Source organism: Saccopteryx bilineata, chromosome 11 (assembly GCF_036850765.1).
Source record: "Saccopteryx bilineata isolate mSacBil1 chromosome 11, mSacBil1_pri_phased_curated, whole genome shotgun sequence".
Taxonomy (NCBI): domain Eukaryota; kingdom Metazoa; phylum Chordata; class Mammalia; order Chiroptera; family Emballonuridae; genus Saccopteryx; species Saccopteryx bilineata.
The window spans coordinates 947,719-953,890 of NC_089500.1; positions in this window are offsets into that span (position 1 = coordinate 947,719).

Here is a 6,172-nt window from a genome sequence, read left to right on the forward strand (position 1 = left end):
GCGACTCGGCGGCCAGGAGCCGGCGGGTGCGGCTACCGCCCCTGCCCAGGGCGCAGGCAGCAAACTTTGGCGGCGTCCGCGCGGCGCCGTCTCCGCCGGCGCGTCGAGCTCTCCCCTTTATACAGTGTCTGCGACGCCGCCCGCGCCCCGCGCCGCGCCCCCCCGCCGCCCCTCCCGGAGCGAGCGGCTGCGGGCAGGGCTCCGGCCGGCGCCTTTGTCTCCCGGGCCGCTCGGGCGCTGCGCCTTCTGCACTCCGTGGCGCGGAGAGCCGGCTGGCTGCCTTCGATCGTCGGCGGCGGGTCGCGGAGCCGCTTAGCGTGCTGGCCCCGCTCAGGCTCAGGTGCCCCTCTCTCCGGACCTTCCTTCCCGGCTTCTGTGTCTTCCGCTGGCTTCCCCGGCGGCCGGCCCGGCTCGGAGACTCACAGCCGGAGCGGAGAGGAGTGCTCACGCCGGGGTGGCGGGACTTCGGCAAGACCAACTTTCCGGTTCGGAAGCGGCGCGGGCCGCGCGGCTCCTCCCCTCCCCTCCCTCCCCTCCTCTTCCCTTCCCTCGATTCCTCCTCCTCACAGTCCCTCACCCCACCCCGTCTCCCCCCACCTCCCTCTCCGGGTCCTTCTGACTCCCGAGCGACTGCCGCGCCTGCCGCCACCACCCGGGCCGCCTTGGCCCCCTCGCCGGCCCGCCGGGCCTCCCTGCCGCCAGCGGCTCCTTAAATCCAGGGGAAGGGAGGGGATGGCAGGGCCCCGATGTCCCTCCCCCCACTTCTTTTCCCGACGGTTGCGGTGCCTTGGCACCTGCGGAGTGGGCAGGGACACGGGGTGAGGCCGTACGACTGAAAGTTCCAAGTCCACGAAAGTCTCGCGCGCAGCCCACGGTGTTTTAGGGCTTTCGGGGGGGGGTGTGACTTGGTGGGGGCAGGGCAGGTGAGGGGGTCGCGCATGGCTGTAACTAGCACCCTTGGGCGGCCGGCCTCGCGCACTCCCCCACATGTACCCACTCTTCACTGGCGGCCACACTCACGCGCCCTCGCAACTGCGCGCGCACACCATCCACAGCGGTGCACACGCTCCCTCGCCCACTCCCTGGCTCACTCCCGCGTGTGTCCTCCATCCCTGAGCGTCAGCCAGGATGTGAACCAAGGCCCCACCGTCTCTGCGCCCGCGTCCCTTGCCCCTGAATGTCTTTTTAATTTACTAAATTTCTTATTTTTGTTCTTACAAGAGGCTCTGTCTAGTACGTAGCTTTGGCACAGATGGCCTCCCCAGCGTCGTGCACTGCAGGGGAAACGGGCGGTGACCAGCGAGCCCCGGGTGCCGGGAGGGCTTCGAGCTCCTTGCGTGGCTGGCGTGGGGTTCTGCTTGGCTGTGGGACCCCTTCCTCCCCACCCCGCCTGCCGGAAGGACCCCGGTCCAGGGCCGCTCTCCCGGCTCTCCGCAGGCTGCTTTTCCCATTCTAGAGTCTACCCGCTCCCCAGCTTGCGCTCTCCTGCCCGCTCGCCTCTAATTGTGTAAGTTTCACGAAGCCACAGCTTTGGGCTCCAAGACAGCGGAGAGACATCATACCTAGGGAAAAAACCCCCAGGTTGGATGGAATAGTCTCCAAACAGCCCCTGCGGCCACTTTTGGGGGAAAAAAAAATATATATATATATATATATATATATATATATATATATATCCCCTTATTGTTGGTTTTGATTTGCTTTTTGGTGGCGGGTGTATTCATTTAGGAGATTTTGTTTTTGAAAAGAAAAATGACCCATACGAGTTGTTCGATAACTAGTGTTCTTCACACACCACGACTGCGCTTGTATGGTTAAGCAACGGGGGAAATAACCTAACTTCGCCATTACGTTGTGGACTTTTGCAAAGGCTGCAGGCATTTTGGAGGCGCTCCTGCCGCAGGCGCAGAGGCACTAGGCAGTGAAAAAGTTTGCAGCCTGACTTTGGGACGAGCCCGGCCAGGAACTTTCCTGGGAAAGAGGAACAGGGGTAGGAGTGATTGCAGTGAGTGGAAGTTTCTGCCTAATTTACAGAACAGACAAGAGTCTGGGTAAGTTACAGAGTTGCAGCGGAAAGGTAGATGTCGGTGACTATTTTCTAGGAGAGAAAGAACGCAAAACGATCGTCCGTGGGTCAGCCTCCTGGTTAGAGGTGCACTGCTTTTTGTGACTTGGTTAATTCTCTTTTTCCTTCTTTTTATTTGATACTTTGGGGAGAAGAAGCCTGTAGCTCCCGCGGCGTCCGAAGCTTTCGGAGGAAGCTCGAGCTTGGCTCCCCGCAGCCTCCTGGCCCCCAGGGCACCGACTGTTCCTTTTTGGGCCACTGTGCAAAGCCCGTGTCCCTACCTTTTTGTTCCCAAGGTGGTTCATCTTCGCTCCATACTCCCCCCACCCCCACTCCCGTTTTCCAGTACACTTGCAGGATTTCTCAAGGTCTTTCTGGGACTTCCAAACGCAGATGTTGAATTTCGTCGACTTTTTGGGCATTTTCCACGAGGTGTAGTCATCGTGTGTGTGTGTGGGGGGGTGTCTTTTGTGTCCCTCCTATGGGGCGCATCTGAGACCTTGGCCTCTTTAACGTCAGAAGCAAGCCTTCAGATTGCAGAGGTGTCGCGCAAGTTGTGATGCACTTTTCAAGTGCTAAGATCCTGCAGGCTTCTCCGCGCTGCGCTGGACGCAGTGGCTCTCCGCAAGTGAGCAGCACGGCTGCTAGACGCAGAGCTCCCGGGCTGACCTGCCCCGCGCCGGTGTGGTCCGTGTGCGCAGGGCCGCGGGTGGGCCAGCGGGTGCAGGTGCAGGCTGCATGGTGACCTCCGTGTGTGCTCCGCTGGGATTTCGTTGAGAAAATGGAGCAAAGACTGGACGAAAGGGTCAGGGAGGTTGTGAGACAGGAACCCGCACATGTCCCGCCATTGCTAAAATGGTGCACGGCGGTACGTCTGCTGGCACGCCCTTTTTTTTTTTTAATCGACTCGGATGAACAACATAAAAATAAATAAATAAAGGTCGGAAACAAAAGGCACATTACCTCCTGACCCACCTGTTCCCCTTTCCAGGCCTCCTTCCACTAAATCGAAAACTTTTCTTTGTTTTTATTCAATGCAGCAAGTTTTAATGAACATATATGTCTTAAGCTTGAACCACTACCCTAGATTTATTTTGAGGTGACAACGGAGTATTTCCACAGATGAGTACAGGATGTCTCCTCCAGTCTCAACAGAGTGAAGGCACACGGAGGTGCGCTTCCGAGGGAGGTGCGGACACAATTCCCGCACGGGGCTGGCAGATAACTCCCCCATCACATGACCGCTGGTTATTATGATATTGTAATACCTAAACACGACTGCAAAAACAAAAGTTATTTTTTCTCCCCTATAATTAAATCTAATTTGTTGTCTTTCCTCTCACAATGTTTTTATCTTAAGAGTTGACACGTTATTATTTTTTCTCTGCTTAATATTTGCACATTAATACTGGATGTTTCACATTAGTGGAACATATAATTAGGTGTTTGATTTAATTTGTATCATTTGGGCAGATCAAACGGCCTAGCTGTAGGACTGATATGTCCATGGGAGGTTGAAGAGTTGGTTCTGTTCTAACGTCCCGGTTCATGGACGCTTCCTGCCTCTCCGCCCACAAAAGACAGTTTTACAGCAGGTGCATTTGACACTTTATTTACAATATGCTTATTTCCCCAGCTACTTACTACAGAAAGCGTGTCCATATAGTAGAGCTTTATTTTCTGTCTCCGTTCATTCTTCCCCCCTACTTGCCCCCCCCCCCCCAGCAAGTTTCTTTCTCCTCACTGGCCTCTCCCCTCTCTCTGGTTCTGCCCCTACCCCTAACTTTTGTTTTTAGGTTTACCATTGCTTCTAGCATGATTTCATGTCTTCAATGCTGTGACAAGTGACTGCTAATTGGTTCTTACTTGAGCAAAGATATTACCATACTAATATTATTATTGGTAAGAAGAGGTAATTGATAATACCACCTGCCACTCTGAAGCAATCACAATGATAAATGTTTCCATCAACAGGAGATCTGTGGTTGGTGTACCACAGCCCAGCCCAAATAGCATGTCAAGTGCCAATTATAAAGATGTTGCTTTTTTATTAAGCTAGGAGGGGGTGGACTGGAAAACATGTAGCCCCATATGATATTTATGGCTTATTGAAAACACTTTCCCCCCACGCTTTCTATTCACTCACTAGAAGGTTGCCTTCCCCATAAGAATAAAACGCCCCACGGAAATAAACCAGCACACAGCTAACTGCCCTGCCCACACGTCTGTCACCCACTTTGCTTTCCAACCTTTTGAGATAAGTGTCTAAATATTTTTAATAGATAGCTGAGTGTGGAGTATGTGCACCTTCTGTCTAGCTTTGTGTGTTGGAAGTCCAATACAGGACGTGCAGACATCACAGGCAAAAACATTCCATGGCTTTCCGTGTCATGCGCTGGGAAACACCCGTCTTCACACTTAGGGGTGCTTCTAGTTCGTATCTGGGGTGGCCTGCCGAGGTGAGGGACGCGGATGTTCTGCTGCATGAGTGATGCTGGCCAGCTAAAACTTTGACAGGAAGGCTCAAACGATTATTATTAGCTTGCATTATTAGATGCAGGCCTCAAAAGGCGAAATCAGCTATTGATAATTGCAAGAAGTATACAGCAGCTACTGTATCGATCGGCTTGTCCCTATTCCCCTGGTATGGGCGAGATAAGAAGACTCACTCTTTAGTGCAATATAATTTCTTTTGACCTATCTGCTTGCTACAGACTTATGATGAATAGCCAGAGTGGTTAAAGTCCTTTATCACGAAAGTTACCCCTTGATATAATATTGATTCTTTATAACTAGCTCCAAACACAAAAATCAAACTGTCCACTTGACCATCATCATCATCAATATCATCACAAAGCCTGTGGAATAAAGATCAGCACCAGCCTGAAAACGCTTTCTATAATCTTCTCAGCTAATCTTTATTTGCTGATGATGAAAAGGAAGGGGGTGGGGAGGGGAGACAGAGCGAGAGGAATGTCATTTGGACGAGCACTATATTTATACGTGTACGTATATGAGGCCCAGGCAAGGCGGCCTCTCCGGGTGAGGCCACGCGAGCCGCGCGCCCACCTCCGGCCCTCACCTGGGGGAATAGGGAGCTGGGAGGCCCAGAGGGTCGGAGAGAGACAAAAAGGGCTCCGCGTGAGCTGCCTGACATTGGACACAGAATGTGACCCACGGCCTCCTGCTCGGTGGAAATCAATGTCACGCGTCCTTGGCGCTGGGTGGCTGCACTCCCAGTAGGGCGGCAGAGCGGGGCGCATTGGTGGGCTCGTGGCCCCGGAGGGGCCGAGCCGCCTCCGGCGCACATCGAAGGCCGCCATGCAATCCGCTTGCATTTCTCCAATTAACGGCATTTCCTGCCTGCCCCGCCCCCTGCGCCAGCCAGGGCCGCCTGGGCGCGGGGACGAGCGTCACTCCGCGAGCGCGCCTGGGGGTGGTGGCGTCTGCGCGTGGGCGCCCCGTCCCCGACGAGGCAGAGTTTTGGGCGTGTTTTGGGAAAAAAAAGGGCTTACGGGTGCGGGGGTGGGGGGCTGGGGACGCAGACTGACCACCGCTTCTGCCTCCTCGAACCTCTGCGGTTCGGTGTCCGCACCTACCCTGCTGTCGTTGGGGACCCCCGTGCCGCGGTCTCCTAGACCCACTTCAGTGATACCCCCAATTTCTTCCCACCCACATTTCTGCGACCTCAGAGGTCGAGGGCCACTGGAAGGGGTGCAGAAAGACTGAAAGTCGCACCCCCACCTCCTGTTTCCTAGTGAGCGCGGCGAGACTGAGTTGGGGACGTGGAGATCTACGACGCCGGGACGCCACGCTGTTCTGTCGTCGTGGGTTCCGCCCCGAGGGCCGAGGTCACCCACCCGGGCGAGAGTGGGGAGGGGCGGGCGGCAGGCCTGAGACGGGTCCAGGCTCGTTCCCGCGGAGCCCTCCCCCCACCCCGGGATTTTAACTGATTGGGGTAAGCGGGGCTACTCCACGCGGGTTTACTTCGCGGAAGGCCTGGGGTGAAACCCACGAGGAGTTTCGTCGCCCCGCGCCTCCCCAAACTCGTGGACGACGGCTTGTGGGCGGTCGATCCAGTGTGATTCCCAGGGTCGGAGCGGGGAA